General features: G+C 37.4%; 1 protein-coding gene and 1 long non-coding RNA gene across 23 annotated transcripts in view; both read left to right on the top strand.

The window, feature by feature from the left end:
* ZNF644 (zinc finger protein 644) overlaps nucleotides 1-21,489 on the top strand; it is a 105,989-nt gene that overhangs the window by 58,030 nt on the left and 26,470 nt on the right. The window lies entirely within an intron of this gene.
* LOC145504958 (uncharacterized) lies at nucleotides 1,086-7,352 on the top strand. Its single transcript, XR_014052651.1, has 2 exons — nucleotides 1,086-1,530; nucleotides 4,218-7,352. It is a non-coding gene; the product is annotated as an uncharacterized LOC145504958 (long non-coding RNA).

The following is a 21,489-nucleotide window of genomic DNA, read 5'->3' on the forward strand; positions in this document are numbered from 1 at the left end:
CCAGGGGATTGGGGTGCTGATCATCTGCACAGTTGAAAATCCAAGTATAATTTATAGTTGGATTTATACTATATACTATACTTATACTACTATACTTATACTATACTATATATACTTATATATATATAGTATATATAGTATATATAAATATATACTATATATATACTTATACTATACTATACTTATGTATACTTATATATATACTATATATAAGTATATACTATATATATACTTATACTATACTATACTTATACTATATTTATACTATATACTATATACTATAATTTATAGTTGGACCTCCATAGCCAAGGTTCCTCTTCTACAGATTCAACCAACCTTGAATTATGTTGTACTGTGGTATTTACTAGTAAATAGTAGTATTTACTATTGAAAAAAATTTGCATGCAGGTGAATCTGTGCAGTTCAAACCCATGTTGTTCAAGGGTCAACTATATAGTGTAATGATAACTGTTATATATACTGGGAAACCAAAAAATTTGTCTCTCTCTGTTACAATATTCCCTTTTAAGCAGTGGTCTAGAACCGAACACCAAACATCTCCAGGGCATTCCTGTGTGTAGAATCATGTCGTCTGCAGATAGGTGGTTTTACTTCTTTCCAATTAGGATGCCTTCTACTTGTTTTATTTGCATAATTGCTATGCCTAGAACTTCTAGTACAATGTTGAATAGCCATGGTAAAAGCAGGCAGCCTTGTCTTAGGAGGAAAACTTTGTCTTTCACCATTGATGAGTATGTTAGCTGTGAGTTTTTCATGGATACCTTTTACCATTTTAAGGAAATTCACTTCCAGTCTAGTTTGCTGAGTGTTTTTAATCGTGAAACAGTGTTGGATTTTGTCAAGTGATCTTTCTGCATCTGTTGAGGTGATTGTTTAGTTTTATTCCTTTCTTCTGTTAATATATAACATTGATCACTTCACTTATATTGAACCACCTTTGCATTCATGGAGTAATTCCACTCAATTATGATATATAATCATCTTCGTGGTTTTTCTGGGGTTTTATCTTGTTCCTTCTGAGATATAATCCTCTGCCTTTGCATTCTGATCAATTTTGTATGATTGTGGTATTTGTTCTGGAGACTGCAGGATTGTAATTCTTGTTTCTTCTGTCTGCACTTTGGTGGATAAGGCTTGTGCAAGCTTCCTGATGGGAGGGACTGGCATGGGGAGAACTGGGTCTTGCTCTGGTGGGTAGGGCCATGCTTAGTAAGACTTTAATCCAGTTGTCTGCTGAAGAGAAGGACTGCAGTTCAGTTCAGTCACTCAGTCATGTCCGACTCTTTGCGACCCCATGGACTGCAGCATGCCAGGCTTCCTTGTCCATCGCCAGTTCCTGGAGCCTACACAAACTCATGTCCATCGCGTTGGTGATGCTATCCAACCATCTCATCCTCCTTTGTCCCCTTCTCCTCCTGCCCTCAATCTTTCCCAGCATCAGAGTTTTTTCCAGTGAGTCAGTTCTTCACATCAGGTGGCCAAAGTATTGGAGTTTCAGCTTTAGCATCAGTCCTTCCAGTGAATATTCAGGACTGATTTCCTTTAGGATGGATTGGTTTGATCTCCTTGTTGTCCAAGGGACTCTCAAGAGCATTCTCCAACACCACAATTCAAAAGCATCAATTCTTTGGCGCTCAGCTTTCTTTATAGTCCAAATCTCACATCCATACATGACTACTGGAAAAACCAGACCACCTCCTTATTTATTGTTTGGCCTGAGGTGACCTAGCCCTGGAGTCTACAGGATCCATGGTAGGGCTAATGGTGACTTCCAGGTGAGCTCACACCAAGGGGCACCTCCCAGGACTGTTACTGCCAGTGCTCCCATCCCCATGGCAAACCACTGCCAACTCATTCCTCTGCAGTAGATCCGCCAGCACTAGCAGGTAGATCTGGTTCAGTCTTCTGTGGAGACACTGCTCTTTAACCTTGGGTCCTGGCGCACAGAAGATTTTGTTTTGTGCCCTCCTAGACTGAAGTGTCTGTTTCCCCCAGTCCTGTGTAAGTCCTGCAGTCAAATCCCGCTGCTCGTCAAAGTCAGGTTCCCTGGAGATTACTCGTCCCTTTGCTGGATCCCCAGACTGGGAAGCCTGACGTGGGCTCAGAACCTTCACAACAGTGGGAGAACTTCTTTGGTACTGTTCTCCAGTTTGTGGGTTGCCCACCCGGCAGGTATAGATTTCATTTTATCACGATTGTTCCCCTTCTACCATCTCATTGCAGCTTCTCCTTGTCTTTGGATGTGGGGTGTCTTTTTTTGGTGGATTTCAATCATCCTCCTTTTGATGATTGTTCAACAGCTAGTTGCTATTTTGTACTCTTGCAACATAAATAAGCAAATGTCCTTTATAATCCTTTTAATGTGCTGTTGGATTCAGCTTGGTAGTATTTTGTTGTGAATTTCTTGCATCTGTCTTCATAAGGGTCTGTCATTTTCACTTGATATTTTTGTCCAGTTTTGGTTTCAGGATAAAGCCGGCCTCATAGAACGTGTTAGTAAGTAGATGTATTCTCTCTTCTATTTTTGTAAAAGTTTGTGAAATATTGATGTTAATTCTCTAAATGATAGAAGTTACCAGTGAAAACATTTAATCTTAGACTTTTTCTTTTGGGGAAGTTGATTACTGATTAAATCTCCTTACACAATTATAAATCTATTCAGATTTTCTATTTCTTCTTGAGTCAGGTTTGGTAATTTGTGTTTCTAGAAATTTGTCCATTTCATCTGAATTATCTAATTTGTTAGTATTCAATTGCTCATGGTATTTTGTTATAATCTGTGTAATTTCTCTAAAGTCTGTAGTAACATCCCTATTTTTGTTACTGATTTTAGTTATTTGCATCTTCTTTTTTCTTAGTGAATTTCTTTGTGAATTTTGTTGATTTTTTAAAAAAAACTTTTTATTCTGTTTTTTCATTCTCTTATCTGTGCTTTAATATTTATTATTTCCTTCCTTCTGGCCTTGGGTTTAGTTTGCCCTCTTTCTAGTTCCTAGAGGTATAAGAATAGGTAATTGATTTGAGATCTTTCTTCTTTTTTTAGTGTAGGTATTTACAGCTATAAATTCCCTTCCAAATACTGCTTTTGCAACATTCCATAAGTTTTCATATGTTGTGCTTTGTTTTAATTCATCTTGAGTTTGCCATCTTAATAAATCTCATCTGTTGGGAAGGCAGCCTGAAGCTGGGATAAACTTACAGCTGGTAAAGAAGGTAGCAGTCAACTCATTTAGCAAGGGAAGGGATATCTGGTAGTTTATATTACAGTTAGCTGATCTGAAGTGGATATTCTTTGAGAAATTTTTATGTTCAACAGGAGAACAGTTTGATTTAGTTGAAAGTATCAGATTAGTTCTCAGACATGAGGAGCTCCTTGTTTTTGTTTTTCTTTCTCACTAATTATTGTCTCTTCATAGGTGTTCTTTTTTCTGTGTCTACTTTTAAGATATTCTTATTGTCTTTTATTGTCATCAGTTTTACCGTGATGTATCCAGGTGTAGCTTTCTTTTTATTTATGTATCTTAGAGTTCCTGGTACTTCCGGAAGTGCAGCTTGATGTTTCTGTCAGTTTTAGAAAGTTCTCAGCTCATTATCTCTTCAGGTATTGCTTCTGCCCCATTTTCTCTTTCATTTATTTCTAAAGTTCCCATTAAACATATGCTAGATCTTTTCATTGTATCCTTTTTTGGATTTCTTTCTTCATTTTCCACCATTTTGTCTCTTTTTGCTTCATTCTGGATATACTTTATTCTGACATTTTTCTAGTTCACTGATTAACTCTTAGTTGTATCTCATTTTTACTGAGAATCTGCTCTGTGTGATTTCTGTCTCTTGGAAATTTCTCTCTCTGACAATATTTAATATATAGCTAGATTTTACAAATCTGTGTTTTGAAATAAGAATGACTGTTTATTGTTGTGTAGAGTTCTCTGTATATTTATTCAGTTCAGTTGCTCAGTTGAGTCCGACTCTTTGTGACCTCATGGGCTGCACCGCGACAGGCTTCTCTGTCCTTCACCATCTCCTGGAGCTTGCTCCAACTCATGTCCATGGAATTGGTGATGTCATCCAACCATCTCATACTCTGTCATCCCCATCTCCTCCTGCCTTCAATCTTTCCCAACATCAGAGTCTTCTAATGAGTCACTTCTTTGCATCAGGTGGCCAAAGTATTGGAGTTTCAGCTTCAGTATTAGTCCTTCCAATGAATATTCAGAACTGATTTCCTTTAGGATTGACTGATTTTACCTCCTTGCTCTCCGAGAGACTCTCAAGTCTTTTTCAACACCATAGTTCAAAAGCATCAGTTCATCAGCACTCAGCCTTCCTTATTGTCTGACTCTCACATCCATACAAGACTACTGGAAAAACCATAGCTTTGACTAGACAGACCTTTGTTGGCAAAGGAATGTCTCTGCTTTTTAATATGCTGGTTGGTCATAGCTTTTCTTCCATGGAGCAAGGGTCTTTTAATTTCATGGCTGCAGTCACCATCTGGAGTGATTTTAGAGCCCAAGAAAATAAAGTCTCTCACTGTTTCCATTGTTGCCCCATCTGTTTGCCTTGAACTGATGGGACTGGATGCCATGATCTTAGTTTTCTGAATGTTGAGTTTTATGCCAGCTTTTTCATTCTCCTCTTTCACTTTCATCAAGAGAGTCTTCAGTTCCTCTTCACTTTCTGCCATAAAGGTGGTGTCATCTGCATATCTGAGGTTATTGATATTCCTCCCAGCAATCTTGATTCCAGCTTATGCTTCATTCAGCCCAGCATTTCTCATGACATACTCCACATATAAGTTAAATAAGCCAGGTGACATTATACAGCCTTGACGTACTCCTTTCCCAATTTGGAACCAGTCTGTTTTTCCAGGTCCAGTCAGGAGGCAGGCAAAGTAGTCTGGTATTCCCATCTCTTTAAGAATGCTCCACAGTTTGTTGTGAATGAAGCAGAAGTAGATGTTTTCCTGGAATTCTCTTGCTTTTTCTGTGATCCAACTAATGTTGGCAATTTGATCTCTGGTTCCTCTGCCTTTTCTAAATCCAGCTTGAACATCTGGAGGTTCTCAGTTCACCTACAGTTGAAGTCTAGCTTGGAGAATTTTGAGCATTACTTTGCTAGTGTGTGAACTGAGTGCAGTTGTGTGGTATTTTGAACATTCTTTGGCATTGCCTTTCTTTGGGATTGGAATGAAAACTGACATTTTCCAGTCCTGTGGCTATTGCTGAGTTTTCCAGATTTGCTGGCATACTGAATGCAGCAGTTTCACAGCATCATCTTTTAGTATATGAAATAGCTTAGCTAGAATTCCATCCCCTCCACTAACTTTGTTCATAGTGGTGCTTCCTAAGGCCTGCTTGACTTAACACTCCAGGATGTCTTGCTCTAGCTGAGTGATCACACCATCATGGTTACATGGGTCATTAGGAGCTTTTTTGTATAGTTCTTCTGTTTACTCTTGCCACCTCTTCTTTTTTTTTTAATTAATTTTTTTTATTGAAGGATAATTGCTTTACAGAATTTTGTTATTTTCTGTCACACCTCAACATGAATCAGCCGTAGATATACATAATATCCCCTCCCTTTGGAACCTCCCTCCCATCTCCCTCCCCATCCCACCCTTCTAGATTGATACACAGCCCCTGTTTGTGTTTCCTGAGCCATACTGCAAATTCCCATTGACTGTCTCTTTTACATATGGCAGTGTAAGTTTCCAGGTTGCTCTTTCCATACATCTCACCCTCTCTTCCCCTCTCCCCATGTCCATAAGTCTGTTCTCTATGTCTGTTTCTCCATTGCTGCCCTATAAATAAATTCTTCAGTACCATTTTTCTAGATTCCATATATACGTGTTAGAATATGATATTTATCTTTCTCTTCCTGACTCACTTCACTCTGTATAATAGATTCTAGGTTCATCCACCTCATTAGGACTGACTCAAAAGTGTTCCTTTTTATAGCTGAGTAATATTCCATTGTGTCTATGTACCACAGCTTCTTTATCCATCATCTTTTGATAGACATCTAGGTTGCTTCCATGTTCTAGCTATTGTAAATAGTGCTGCAGTGAACAATGGGATACATGTGTCATTTTCAATTTTTCTTTCCTTGCAGTATATGCCTAGGAGTGGGATTGCTGGGTCATATGGTGGTTTTATTCCTAGTTTTTTTTTTTAAGGAATCTCCATACTGTCTTCCATAGTGGCTGTATCAGTTTACATTCCGATCAACAGTGTAAGAGCATTCCCTTTTCTCTACATCCGCTCCAGCATTTATTGTTCATAGACTTTTTGATGATGGCCATTTTGACCAGTGTGAGGAGATATCTCATTGTAGTTTTGATTTGCATTTCTCTAATAATGAGCGATGTTGAGCATCATTTCATGCGTTTGTTAGCCACCTGTATGTTTTTTTGAAGAAATGTCTGTTTAGGTCTTTTACCCACTTTTTAATTGGGTTGGTTGTTTGTTTTCTGGTATTGAGTTGTATGAGCTGCTTGTTTATTTGGAAATTAATCCTTTATCAGTTGTTTCATTTGCTATATTTTCTCCCATTCTGAGGGTTGTCTTTTCACCTTACTTATAGTTCCTTTGTTGTGCAAAAAGCTTTTAAGTTTAATCTGGTCCCACTAGTTTACTTTTGTTTTTATTTTCGTTACTCTAGGAGGTAGTTTAATAGAGGATCTTGCTTTGATTTATGTCTTCCAGTGTTCTGCCTATGTTTTCCTCTAAGAGTTTGATAGTTTCTAGTCTTACATTTAGGTCTTTAATCCATTTTGAGTTTATCTTTGTGTATGGTGTTAGGAGATGTTCTAATTTCATTCTTTTACATGTAGCTGTCCAGTTTTCCCAGCACCATTTATTGAAGAGGCTGTCTTTGCCCCATTGTATCTTCTTGCCTCTTGTCAATAATAAGGTACCCATAGGTACATGGGTTTATTTCTGGGCTTGCCACCTCTTCTTATTATCTTCTGCTTCTGTTAGGTCCATATCATTTCTGTCCTTTATTGTGCCTGTCTTTGCATGAAATGTTCCCTTGATATCTCTAATTATATGCAGGATGGCGAAGGAGACACAGATGTATGGAACAGTCTATTGGACTCTGTGGGAGAGGGTGAGGATGGGATGATCTGAGAGAATAGCATTGAAACATGTATATTATCATATGTGAAACAGACCTCCAGTCCAGGTTCGATGCATGAGACAGGGTGCTCAGGGCTGGTGCACTGGGATGACCCAGAGGGATGGGATGGGGAGGGAGGGAGGTGGGAGGAGGGTTCAGGATGGGGAACACACGTACATCCATAGGGAAAAAAAGGAAAAAAAAAGAAATAATTTTCTTGAAGAGAGCTCTAGTCTTTCCCATTCTGTTGTTTTCCTCTATTTCTTTGCATTGATCACTTAGGAAGGCTTTCTTATCTCTCCTTGCTGTTCTTTGGAGCTCTTCATTCAGATGGATATGTCTTTTCTTTTCTCCTTTGCCTTTAGCTTCTATTCTTTTCTCAGCTATTTGTAAGGCATCCCCTGACAACCATTTTCCCTTTTGCATATCTTCTTTTTGGGGATGGTTTTGATGATCACTTCCTGTACAGTGTTATGAACCTTCGTCCATAGTTCTTCAGGCACTCTATCAGATCTAATCCCTTGAATCTGTTTGCTTTGGAAATGAACAGAGATCATTCTGTCGTTTTTGAGATTACACCCAAGTAATGCATTTCAGACTCTCTGTTGACTATGAAGGCCATTCCATTTCTTCATACAGACTCTTTGTTCAGTGGTCTTTAAAATTTTTCTTCAAAATGTCCTCTAAAAGAATTCTGACAAACTGTGGCACTTTTAAGTTGGCATTTGTAATTTTTGTCACAGAATGTTAAATACTCATCAATGCTTGTATAATTGTATACATACTTTAAATCTGATTTCTTCAAAATCTATGCACTGTAGATTTAATTAACTTAGCCTGCAGAAAATGTCTAGCTTTAATGTATGTAACTAAACTGTTCACAGCTAGATCAAAATGACCCTTTCTCAGTAAAAACGTGGCTTCACTTTTTAAATTCACGTATCATCCATGTCATTGTTGACAGCCTTCACATTTCAGAATTTTTATTCTAAGACTGGAAATTGTGGAGCGGGGGTAAGATAGGTAAGGAGAGAGAAGGTGGAGTGAGACACAGACACTGGATTCTTGCCTTGAGTTGTTTTTCAGTGAACTGAGACTATGTGACCTTTCTGTATTGTTTGCTTTGCTGCTATGGCATTCTCCCTAAGAAATTCAGGTATTCTCAAACCTTTCATTTGGTTCCCTAGAGATTTTTACACATCAGTGCAATGCACAATATCAGGGTTCTGGGTGGTAGTACCCTTCTGTGATGTGCTTAGTTGCTCAGTTGTGTCCGACTCTTTGAGACCCCACGGACTGTAGCCTGCCTGGCTCTTCTGTTGATGGGGATTCTCCAGGCAAGAATATTGGAGTGGGTTGCCATGTCCTCCTCAAGGGCATCTTCCCAACCCAGTGAACGAACCCAGGTCTCCTGCATTGCAGGCGGATTCTTCACGTCTGAGCCACCAGGTGTTTTTAGCCCAGTACCCTTCTAAATCTATGAAATACTCAGCTGACAAGACAAAGATCTGTGCCCTTGAAACGTAGTTCTATGGGAATGACGCTCAAATAATGACCATAATTAATAAGTATATTACATAGTATGTTAAAGGTGATAAATGCTGTGGGAGGAAAAAAGGATAAACTAGTATAAATGTTTTTAAGAATGTCAGGAGTAGGGAAACGAGTGAGTTTTAGATATCATGTTCACCAGAGTGGTCCACGTAGGCATTATTCAAAAGAAAATAGTTTCGCAAAGACAAATTAGACGAGGAAGTTTACCATGAGAATACCTGGGAGACAGAGCATTCCAACTGGGAGATAGTCAATGCTAAGGCTTTAATGTGAGAGGGAATGTGTTCAAGGAATAGTAAGAAAGCCAGTATGTCTATAATTGGTGAGTGAGTTGGGGAGAGGAGTTAAAAATGAGGTCAAAGAGTTACCGGGAGGGTTCTTCATAAGACCTTTTACAAAGTGTTATAAGGATGTTGGATATTTTCCTTAAAGGGGAAAACAGGGAACAATTGAAGGGTTCGAGGAACTTTATCTGTCCTAGGTTTTAAAATGATATGTTTGGTTGCAGTGTTAAAAGTAGATGGTAGGTGGGCAAGAGTAGATGCACTAAGACCAGATTGGAAAGCGTTGGAAATAATATAGGGGAGACATAATAGTGGACCTGGGTATAGCAGTGGTGAGAAGTGATTGCATTCTGGATGTAATTTGAAGATAATGGCAAAAATCAGGATGTGAAGTGTGAATAAAGGAGAATAAGGAAGATTACTTCAATGTTATAGATCTGTATGACTGATGGAGATGGAGAAGGTTGCAGATTCATGTTTGGGAATCTTTATTTTAATAAAGCTTGTTGGAGAAGACTCTTGAGAGTCCCTTGGACTGCAAGGAGATCCAATCAATCCATCCTAAAGGAGATCAGTCCTGGGTGTTCATTGGAAGGACTGATGTTGAAGCTGAAACTCCAATACTTTGGCCACCTCATGTGAAGAGTTGACTCATTGGAAAAGACCCTAATGCTGGGTAGGATTGGGGGCAGGAGGAGAAGGGGACGACAGAGGATGAGATGGTTAGATGGCATCTGACTTGATGGACATGGGTTCGGGTAGACTCCAGGAGTTGGTGATGGACAGAGAGGCCTGACGTGCTGCAATTCATGAGGTCGCAAAGAGTCGGACACGACTGAGCGACTGAACTGAACTGAAAGGAAAGGTGATCTTGGAAGGAGGCAATAGGTAAGGAAAACTGGAATATTCTCTTTGACCTTTTGACTTCTGGGGAGAAGTTTTAAAGCGTCCGTTTGTGACTGTCTATTTGTTAGTTTCTCCTAATTCTTGTAAGCTTATTTATATATTTTGGAGCAATTTTGTTGTGTTCATAGAGGTTCATGAGTAATATATCTTCCTGGTGGATTATACGTCAATATTTATTAATAAACAATATTCATTTTTAGGAGGTCTACTGCTTTTGCCTTAAATTCCATTTGATTTTTCTGGTGGTAGAAACATCTATTTTCTTTTCATTAACATTTGCCTAGTTTATCTTTTCATCATCTTATGTTTCTTTTTGTAAACAACATATAGCATCCTTAAAAGAGAACAAAACAAATATGAATGCCTTTTTCTTAATATATGAACTTTTTACATCTGTTGTGAATGCTGTTATGTTTGGACTTCTGCTTTCTTATTTTTCATTTTCTCTTTGTTCCATTGTTTTTACTTTTTATATTGGACCAATCATTTTTCCATTTTTTAATTCTATAGATTTGAAATTGTATATCTTACTTAACTATTTTAATTGGTTAGCCTTAACATTTTAACACATTTTGAAAGCTTTTCTTTTGATCATTTTCCAGTAGTCAAAACTCCCATGTTGAAATCTTTTGGGAATCTTAATTCCTCTATTTTTAAATAATCATGATTCTCATTTCACAGGAATCCTTTTTGAACAGTTGTCAGCAGTTATTAGATTTAGTTGCATGCTTTAGTAGTTTAATTGCATACTAACATTTATTGAATTTTTTCTGCATATTCTTTTCTATCTATGCCTGAATATCTCTATGAGTAATTCTTTCATCTGTGGGTGGTAGACATTTGGAATCCTTATTTGCCCAATAATGTGTATATTTTGTTGTTATACTTGAATGCCAGTTTAGCTAGTTATAAAATTCTGGGTTGAAAAGTATTTTTACATTTTTTACCATGATACTGGCAAAAATTGTAAGAATATGAGGAAAAACAGACATTCTTATACCTTCAAGATAGATAAAGATTGATAAAGATTTGGGGAAATGATTTCAAAATGTATATTAAAGTAAAATACACATGGAACTTTAAGGGATCTACATTATCAAAATAAAAATACTACCATAGAGCTTTCTATATAAGGATATCTTTTATAGCATTCTATAATATAATGCATTTCTGTGAAGATAAGTACAAAAACAAATATCTCCCATCACTTAATGGTAAATAAAAGGGGAAAAAGTGGAAGCAGTGACAGATTTTATTTTCTTGGGTTCCAAAATCACTGTAGATTGTGACTGCAGCCATGAAATTAAAAGACTTGCTCCTTGGAATGAAAGATATCAAAAATCTAGACAGCATATTAGAAAGCAGAGACATTACTTTACTGACAGAGGTTCATATAGTCAAAGGTATGGTTTTCCAGTTGTCATGTATGGATACGAGAGTTGAACCATGAAGAAGGTTGAGCGCCAAAGAATTGATGTTTTCAAATTGTGATGCTAGAGATAACTCTTGGGAATCCCCGGTACTGCAGGGAGATCAAATCAGTCAATCCTAAAGAAAATCAACCCTGAACTGGAAGGACTGTTGCTGAAGCTGAAGCTCCAATCCTTTGGCCACCTAGTATGAAGAGCCAACTCACTGGAAAAGGCTGACGCTGGGAAAGATTGAAGGCAAAAGGAGAAATGGGCAACAGAGAATGAGATAGTTAAATAGCATCATCAACTCAGTGGACGTGAATCTGAGCAAACTCTGGGAGATAGTGGAGGACAGAGGAGCCTGGTGTGCTGTAGTCCATGGGGTCACAAAGAGTCAGACATGACTTAGCGGCTGAATGACAACAACAAATTGTGTGTGTGTGTGTGTGTGTGTGTGTGTGTGTGTGTGTGTGTGTGTGTGTGTGTGTATGAATAAGTAATACCAGACTATTTTATTGGTAATTGAAGTTAAGATAGAGTAGAAAAGGTAGAGGAGATTGCAACAGATGTGTTTTATAATACTTATGTAATTTCTTCCAGTAAATTTGAGTTTTAAAAATGTTTCCTTAAAAGTTTAGTGACACTATTGATGATGTATTGTATTCTTTTTCTCTTACAGATGGTGTTGTTTTTGTTTTGTTTTCTTGAAATGAGTAGAATTCTTCCTTTTATTCTTAGAATTCTGAAATTTCCCCCAGGACTTCTCAAGGGACATGTCTTTTTTTTTTTAATCCTGCTGCGCACTTATTAAATGATAGAAGTCTGAAGATTTCTGTTTCTTGAGTTTAGAAATAAATTTTTCTATTGTGCCTTTTTCCCTGTTCCCCTAGTTTTCTTTTATAGTTTATATTCATTATAAATTGTGGGCCTAGACTTTGTGTCTCTTAACTTTTCTGTTATTTTTTCAATGCTCTTCCCATTCCCTTGTTAAAAAATAAATCTTATTTATCCTCACCTGTTGAGAGTTATTTTTATTTTGGGGGATTTTTAAAAGTAATTTATCATTTCAGAGTTCTTTGTCAGCCTCCACTCAAAGCATATTGTACTTCTTTATTCAAAACACAATAGTTGGGCTTCCCTGGTAGCTCATCAGTAAAGAATTTGCTTGCCAGTGTAGGAGATGTGAGTTTAGTCCCTGGTTGGGGAAGATCCCGCATGCCACTGGGCCACTAAGCTCATGTGCTACAACTATTGAGCCTGTGCCCTCGAGCCCAGGAACCACAGCTACTGAGCCCACATGCCAAAACTACTGAAGCCCGAGCTCCCTAGAGCCCGAACCCATGCTCTACAACAAGAGAAGCCCACCATAGTGAGAAGCCTGCACACTGTAACTAGAGAGTAGCCTCTGATTGCCACAACTAGAGAAAGTCCATGCAGCAACAGAGACCCAGCATAGATATAAATAAATATTCAGAATAAATAGAAGTTATTCATAGGATCTGGTATTATTAAATATATTTACTTTCTCTTTATTCTTCCAGTGGTTAACCTTATAATTTTAACAAACATTTAAAATTTATGTTTCAGTCACTATTAATAAGTATCCATAATGCTGTTTTTGTAAAATATACTTAGCACATGAATTTCAGCTATTTTCAGATCCCTTCACGTACATAACCTTCTGGAAAATTTTTTTGAAATGAAGGATGAGTGGGGAGGTGATGGAATTCCAGCTGATCTATTTCAAATCCTAAAAGATGATGCTGTGAAAGTGCTGCAGTCAATATGCCAGCAAAGTTGGAAAACAGCAGTGACCACAGGACTGAAAAAGGTCAGTTTTCATTCCAGTCCGAAAGAAAGGCAATGCCAAAGAATGGTCAAACTACCACACAATTGCACTCAGTTAACACGCTCAAAATTCTCCAAGCTAGGCTTCAACAATAGGTGAACCGAGAACTTCCAGATGTTCAAGCTGGATTTAGAAAAGGCAGAGGATCCAGAGATCAAATTGCCAACATTCGTTGGATCATAGAAAAAACAAGAGAATTCCAGGAAAACATCTACTTCTGCTTCATTGACTATGCTAAAGCCTTTGACTGTGTGGATCACGACAAACTGTGGAACATTCTTAAGGAGATGAGAATACCAGATCACTTTACCTGCCTCCTGAGAAACCTGTATGCAGGTCAAGAAGCAATGGTTAGAACCAGGCATGGAACAGTGGACTGGTTCCAAATTGGGAAAGGAGTACATCAAGGCCCTATATTGTCTCCCTGCTTATTTAACTTACATGCAGAGCACGTCATGCACAAAACTGGGCTGGATGAAGCACAAGCTGGAATCAAGATTGCCGGGAGAAATATCCATAACCTCAGATATGCAGATGACACCAGCCTTATGGCAGAAAGTGAAGAGGAGCTAAAGAGCCTCTTGATGAAAGTGAAAGAGGAGAGTGAAAAAACTGGCTTACAACTCAACATTCAGAAAACTAAGATCATGGTATCCAGTCCCATTACTTCATGGCAAACAGATGGGGCAACAATGGAAACAGTGAGAGACTATTTTCTTGGGCTCCAAAATCACTGCAGATGATGACTGCAGCCATGAAATTAAAAGACCCTTGCTCCTTGGAAGAAAAGCTATGACCAACCTAGACAGCATATTAAAAAGCAGAGAAATTGCTTTGCTAACAAAGGTCCATATAGTGCAAGCTGTGTTTTTTCCAGTAGTCTTGTATGGATATGAGAATCGGACCATAAAGAAGGCTGAGTGCTAATGAATTGATGCTTTTGAACTGTGGTGTTAGAGAAGACTCTTGAGAGTCCCTTGGACAGCAAGGAGGTCAAATCAGTCAATCCTAAAGGAAATCAGTTCTGAATATTCATTGGAAGGACTGATACTGAAGCTGAAACTCCAATACTTTGGCCACTTGATGCAAAGAGCTGACTGATTTGAAAAGACTCTGATGCTGGGAAAGACTGAAGGCAGGAGGAGAAGGAGACAACAGAGGATGAGATGGTTGGATGGCATCACCAACTTGATGGACATGAGTTTGAGCAAGTTCCAGGAGATGGTGAAGGACAGAGAAGACTGGCTGCTTCTGTTCATGGGGTCGCAAAGAGTCAGACACGACTGAGTGACTGAACAACAACAAAAGTTACACACTGTATACCCTCACCCTGAATGTTGTTTAGTTTGTCTTTGAGTAGGATTGTACAGTCAAAATAATTTTCACCCAAAACTTTGAAGTTATTATTCCTGTGATGTAATATTTAAGTCTTGACAGTGGAAAGTCTGATGCTATTCTGATTCATAATCTTTTGTATAAAATCTGGTTTTAGTTCTTTTGTTTATTAATATTTGTTTCTTTTAAATTTGAAATTGTTGTCGCTATTTTTTCCAGAGTCCTTGTCTATGACAGTTGTCGTTATAGTTTTATTTGCCTAGATATGTCTCTCTCTCCTAATCTTTCTACTTTAATTTCATTGGCATTTTATAAGAGAGGAGAGATAAATTCATGTCCTGGATATTCTCTAAGGGATCAGGAACTCTTACAAACTCTGAGATCCTTTGTGGCTGCTTCACATCCTTTTTCCTTAGAGTACTGGGTCAGGCAGTACTTAGCCTCTTTATTGCTTATTTCGAGGAATACTGAAGTCTTGCTTTATCCCCCCAAAGAATGGTTTTGTTCTAGCCTCAACGACTCTTAAAATATGCTTCTTCCTATCACTCTTTAGCTTCTGCTCATTTATCCTGTTTGTTATACCCTGGAAGTGCTGTAAGGTCCCAGGTCTCTCCTCTCAGAATCAATTTCTGCTTGTAAGGGAGGGTCTTCATTATGGTTAGGAGCATGTATAGAAATTCAGTGTCATCATTTCTTAAATGAAGCAAGTTAACGGCCAGGGTCATGGGGAATGAATACTTAACGAGTAGTTACTAAATACCAGGCCTTTTTGCCACATGTTTTTTGTACATCAGTTCAGTTCAGTCGCTCGGTCGTGTCCGACTCTTTGTGACTCCGTTAACTGCAGCACACCAGGCCTCCCTGTCCATCACCAACTCCGGGAGTTTACCCAAACTCATGTCCATTGAGTCGGTGATGCCATCTAACCATCTCATCCTCTGTCATCGCCTTCTCCTCCTACCTTCAATCTTTCCAAACGTCAGGGTCTTTTCAAATGAGTCAGCTCTTTGCATCAGGTGGCCAAAATATTGGAGTTTCAGCTTCAGCATCAGTCCTTCCAATGAATATTCTGGACTGATGTCCTTTAGGATGGACTGGTTGGATCTCCTTGCAGTCCAAGGGACTCTCAAGAGTCTTCTCCAACACCACAGCTCAAAAGCATCAATTCTTCTGTGCTCAGATTTCTTAATAGTCCAACTCTCACATCCATACATGACTACTGGAAAAACCATAGCCTTGACTAGATGGACCTTTGTTGACAAAGTAATCTTTGCTTTTTATTATGCTGTCTAGGTTGGTCATAACTTTCCTTCCAAGGAGTAAGCGTCTTTTAATTTCATGTCTGCAGTCACCATCTGCAGTTTTTGGAACCCAAAAATATAAAGTCAGCCACTGTTTCCACTGTTTCCCCATCTAGTTGCCATGAAGTGATAGGACCAGATGCCATGATCTTAGTTTTCTGAATGTTGAGTTTTAAGTCAGCTTTTTCACTCTCTTTCACTTTCATCAAGAGGCTCTTTAGTTCTTGTTCGTTTTCTGCCATAATTTATGTACATGGTCTTACTTAATCATCACAATACTACAGAAGGTTTCGGTCTTATTTTATTGATAAAGCAACATGAAGTTGAAGGAAAGTGGAGTAGCTTTGTCTGAAGCTAAACCTTGTGGAGCTGTTTTTCAAACTGAGGCAGGTCTGCCTCAAAAGAGTGATTGTCTCAGCACCGCAGTATAAAATTTAGCTAAAACCCTCTCTTTTCTGTGAGGCTCTTCTTAGCCATGCTATTTTATAGAACCTTCTACTTCCTTTGAACTGTAGACTGCATAATTCAAATTACTCACTGGGGAAATAATGTGTTGCTGTTTATTGATAGCAGTTTTTTATATGTATGTGTTCCATATAATCTTCCTCAGATAACAGTGCAGTTAAAAAAAAAAAAAAACAATTATCAACAGTACTGATAGTTTTGATTAGTGTTAGGAATAATTAGAATTTTCCCTGAAATACCTCAATTTAAATCTGTTTCAGTCACCTTTCATAAAACAGTAGTGTACTATTGATAACATTTTGGTTTAATGGTTTGGATAAATTGGAAGTTATGCATTCTGTCTCTGATGGTTCAAAATTACTACCTTGACCATGACTTAAGTCTTTTTCCATATGAGTAAACCTGATTCACCAGGAACTGAATCTGGCCACGGCAGTGAAGGTGCCAAATCCTAACCACAAGACCACCGGGAAATTCCCAGGAATTTCTTTTAAATCATAATTGTTGGAAAATAGTTCTACATTTGATCATTAATAAGTACTTACATTTTCTAAATATAATGTAGTGTTCTCTGTAACATTTTGGTGAAATTTTGTAGTTACTTAAATTCACAGTAAATAAATGCTTCTGGTTTTATAGTGAAAACTCCAGAATTGAATATGTAATAAGGAAGAACTTGTTAGCAACTCAGATACAGAATCAGAAAAAAACGCTGGCTGGTTTGTGATTTGCCTTCACAAAAATACATTCTTTTCTTTTCTTTTTTAAAGATAGTGATATAAGAGAGACCAGAGCAAGTTTGAGGCATGAAGCTGAGCACTCTAAGCTGGTGCTTTGGGACAAGACAGCCCAGAGGGATAGGATGGGGTGGGCGGGAGGGGGTTCAGGATGGGGGGACACGTGTATACCTGTAGCCGATTCATGTTGATGTATGGCAGAAACCATGACAGTATTGTGAAGTAATTCTCCTCCAATTAAAATAATTTTTAAAAATATTTGGAAAAAATAGAGGTGCCTACCTTGTTTTAAGGAAAGCAAATTTCTTATATTTGGATTTTTTACCATCCTGAATGAAGATAATTATAGAGTAGTGGTTACCTTGGAATCTTTTTCTCAGAAGATAATTGGAATCTTGAAGGCTGATTTTATTTTATTTATTTGCCTTTGGCTGTGCTGGGTCTTCATTGCTGTGTGTAGGCTTTCTCTAGTTGTGGTGAGTGAGGGCTACTCTAGCTGCTTTGTATGAGCTTTTTATTGCGGTGGCTTCTCTTGCTGCGGAGCATAGGCTCTAGGGCGCATGGGCTTCAGTAGTTGTGGCACACTGACCTAGTTGCCCTATGGCATGTGGAATCTTCCTGGATCAGGGATCAAACCTGTGTCCCCTGCATTGAAAGGCAGATTCTTAACTACTGGACCACCAGAGAAGTCCCTTGAGGCTGATTTCAGAGAAAAGAAAAACGATAAGTTGAGTAAATGGTAATATCGGCAATTCATATCTAATAAAATATTATTTTATAGAAAATAAAACTTCTAGTTTTGTTTCATTTTTCTACTTCTCAATGAAAGTGTGACACTTTCCCATCTAAATATATGTAAATTTGAATTTATTTAATAAAGTTTAAATGTCTTATAGGTGAAAGGTTAAGTGCTTATTACAGAATTATTTTATGATCTGAACTCCCCTTTCAATAAAATTAAATGGTAACTCAGGGAAATAATTTATTCTCCAGATGTGCAAATGTTCCTGTTTACTTCCCACTAGACCTCAAGTAATTTTGTGCTTCTTAAATATGATTAATTAATATATTATTGCCAAATGAATTAATGGAACTTTTATAATGAGAGTTTTACTTTAACCATTAAAATCCACAAATTTTTTTAATATACATGCAGTTGAGTATGTGAAGCTTTGAATTTGAAAGAGTTCTCAAAATTGCTAAGTTGCTTCAGTCATGTCCGACTCTTTGCGATCCTATAGATGATAGCCCACCAGGCTCCTCTGTCCAAAGGATTCTCCAGGCAAGAATACTGGAGTGGGTTGCCATGCCCTTCTCCAGTTTGAGCATTAGAAATAAACTAACATAACATTTCTTGTGTTCCAGGCAGTATATTAAGGCACAAATTATCTCTTCAACTGTTGTAAGGAATTCTTTCAAAGCCACAGTTGTTTGCATTTGCAGTCATGTCACTAACTTTGATGTGCTTACTTCAGTGGACATTAATCCTGTGGAATCATATGTGGCTGGAGCAGAAGTTTCAACAGCAGCCCTTAGAACATTCTTCTTTATTTATGTCTTTATTATTATTATTATTATTTTGGTTGCACTGGGTCTTCATTGCTGCATGCAGACTTTCCTCTAGCAGCAGTGAGTGGGGCTACTCTTAGTTGCAGTGTGCAGGGTTCTCATTGCAGTGGCTTCTTGTTGCAGAGCACAGACTCTAGGCTCAGGAGTTTAGTAGTTGCAGCACACAGGCTCAGTAGTTGTGGAGCACTAGAGTGCACAGACTTCAGTAGTTTTGGCATGCAGGCTCAGTAGGTTGTGGGTTTTGGGCTTTAGAGCATGGCCTAAGTAGTTGTGGCGCACAGGCCTACTTGTTGTGCGTCATGTGGGATCTTCTTGGACCAGGGATTGAACCCATGTCCCCTGTGCTGGTAGGTGAATTCTTATCCACTGTATCACCATGGAATCCAGAATATTCTTAATTTTTGAGTTTTTGAACAAATTCCTAGCCTTTTCTAATAACCACTAAGCAAAAAGACATCTGACATTGATTATGACTCTGTCCTCAAAAATTTCCTTTCTCATATCCCTTGTCTCTTGCTGATTGTTGTCAAATGTGTAGGCACAGTAATTTTTTAATGGTAAATTTCTCTTTGCCCTTGAAGAATTCTTTTCTGAAGCATTCCATATGCATCTATAAGATTAGTAAATCTTACCACTTTGGGTATTTTTTTATTATCTATATTTTCACTTCTTATAATTGTATGTCTGTCTTCCTAAGATTTCTAACACTTGTACTTCTTTTGCACTTATTGGATATGGTGGGTTTATAAAATATCTCAAAATTAAGCAGAAATAGGAAGCTCATCGTAGACTGAAGAATACTGAAAGACCCAAAGTAAAATGATTTATGGCAGTTTAACACTCTTTTGGTGGAGGACAGAGTTGACATATTACCTAGTAGTGTGCCATTGATGCATTTTTGACTCCTGTTAACTATTAATATAAAACTGTGATCAAAAGTTTGATTGGTTTGAAAGTCATATGAAGGAACTTATCATTCATTTTAATTTTTAAAAAGACATGACTTGTTCTTGTTGGAGCTATGTGAATACGTGTGTCCTTTACCCTGTCAAAACCGAGATGATCACTTACCTTGTTCTGACTATATATGAAAGCCTAAACAACGTGACAGTCAGTCATTCTGTGCTGAATATGACTTAATGCTCTCCTTTGGTTGCAGCTGCAGTTTATTACCTTGCCTCTTCTGGTTGCAGAATTCTTCATTACAGAATTAATCTTTTATTAGTGACTGTGCACTTTTTTCTACTACTGTTGCTTCTCATTATTATATGATTTTACCAGGTTGTTAAAGTTACACCTTTGTGGGCCCTCTTCTTTTATCCTCCTTGCATAAACCTGCTTCAGTTTGCCATATAGCAGCTTCTTGAGATGTGTCAAACTATGTGTAATATTTAGTGTACTTTGCAGTAATAATTGCTTTGTGTTATTAGGTGTTTATGGCTTAGTACCTTACTATTTGTAACATCTTCCTATAAAATAATGAGGATAATACATGGTATCAGGAATATAGCTCTTCAACAAGTTCAGTGTAATTTTGTGTTAGGTGATAGAGTTAGATCATTAGTTTGTCATGGCAGTGCCACATGCTGCTGGCAAGAAAGCATTATGCACCCAATATTTTTTATTTTTGATGGTGTCAATAGAAAATACCTCTGTAAGTGGAGTTTTCATGATGCATATAGCTCTGTGACCTCAATGTGCTAGTCATTTAATGCCATAATTCATTGTTGAAGAATCAGCTTATCAACATATTGCGAGTTAACTAAAGGATTATTTCAGGTAATTTTGAATTTAGAGAATATTTTTAAAGTTCAGTATCATATATTTAACTTTTGTTTTTAGCTCATTATTTCAAATAATGTAAAGTATTAATAATGTAATAACCAAACATTAAACATGCATAGTACATACAAGAAAGAACCTTAGAAAACATCTTGTCCAATCTCCAATGCCATATTTCTTTCTACAATGTTCTGACAAATAGTCCAGCCTGCGGAGTCATTCAATTCACTCTTGTGTCAGACAGCCCTTTGAAATGCTGAATGGTTCCTGTTTCTACTTTTTCTTAATCTTGAGATAAAACCACATCTTTATGATTCAAGCATATTGATTCTATATTATTCCTTCTATATGCCAAACCTTCAAACATTTGAAGATTGTTAATTTTTTTTTTTTATGTTTACACATATCCTTTTATTTTTGGATTGTCGAAGATTGTTAATTGTATTGGCAAATTGATTTAACATGCCAGGTTTTCTCTTCATTCATTATGTTATATGTTGGATACCCCTATGAATGTTCACTATTTTTTAAGAGTTTCCTCTCAATGTGACATCCCGTTTAGGATACTACCTGGATAATATGGTTATATACAGTACACTCTGTCTTCACTTGATTGTACACTAGGTGAGACAGGTGTGTATATATATATATATATATATATATATTTGTATATTGTGTATAGTATATCTAGGCTTAAATACTGAAGTAATTTTAGATCTAATATTTCAGTTAATTGAGATTTGTTTTGCAGTTAGAATGACAGTTGACCCAACCTCATGTATGTCTAAATGAAGTTGTCATGTGTTCTCAAGGATAATTTCAGTGAACATGGGATTTGTAAAAATCTGACAGATACTAACTGTAACTCAGCTAATGTGCAATGTTATAATTTATTTATAGCTATGAAATATAGTTATTAATGAACTAATGTAGAATGAGGGCAAATTGTACTATATTTTGTGAGAAATCATTCTTCATGACAGAGGTTGGCATTATGTAATAAGTACCCACAGAATATTAACCTACTTACAATAAATACAATTAATAATGTACATAAAAGAATGAAATTAAGCTAATTTTCTATCAAAAAAAGAATTATTCATGAACAGAAAGTGGACAGCATAGATTTGATGACAGGAAGGTTGTATCTAA

This window comes from Giraffa tippelskirchi, chromosome 5 (assembly GCF_054371585.1).
Source record: "Giraffa tippelskirchi isolate mGirTip1 chromosome 5, T2T-mGirTip1v1.2.pri, whole genome shotgun sequence".
In the NCBI taxonomy this organism is placed as follows: domain Eukaryota; kingdom Metazoa; phylum Chordata; class Mammalia; order Artiodactyla; family Giraffidae; genus Giraffa; species Giraffa tippelskirchi.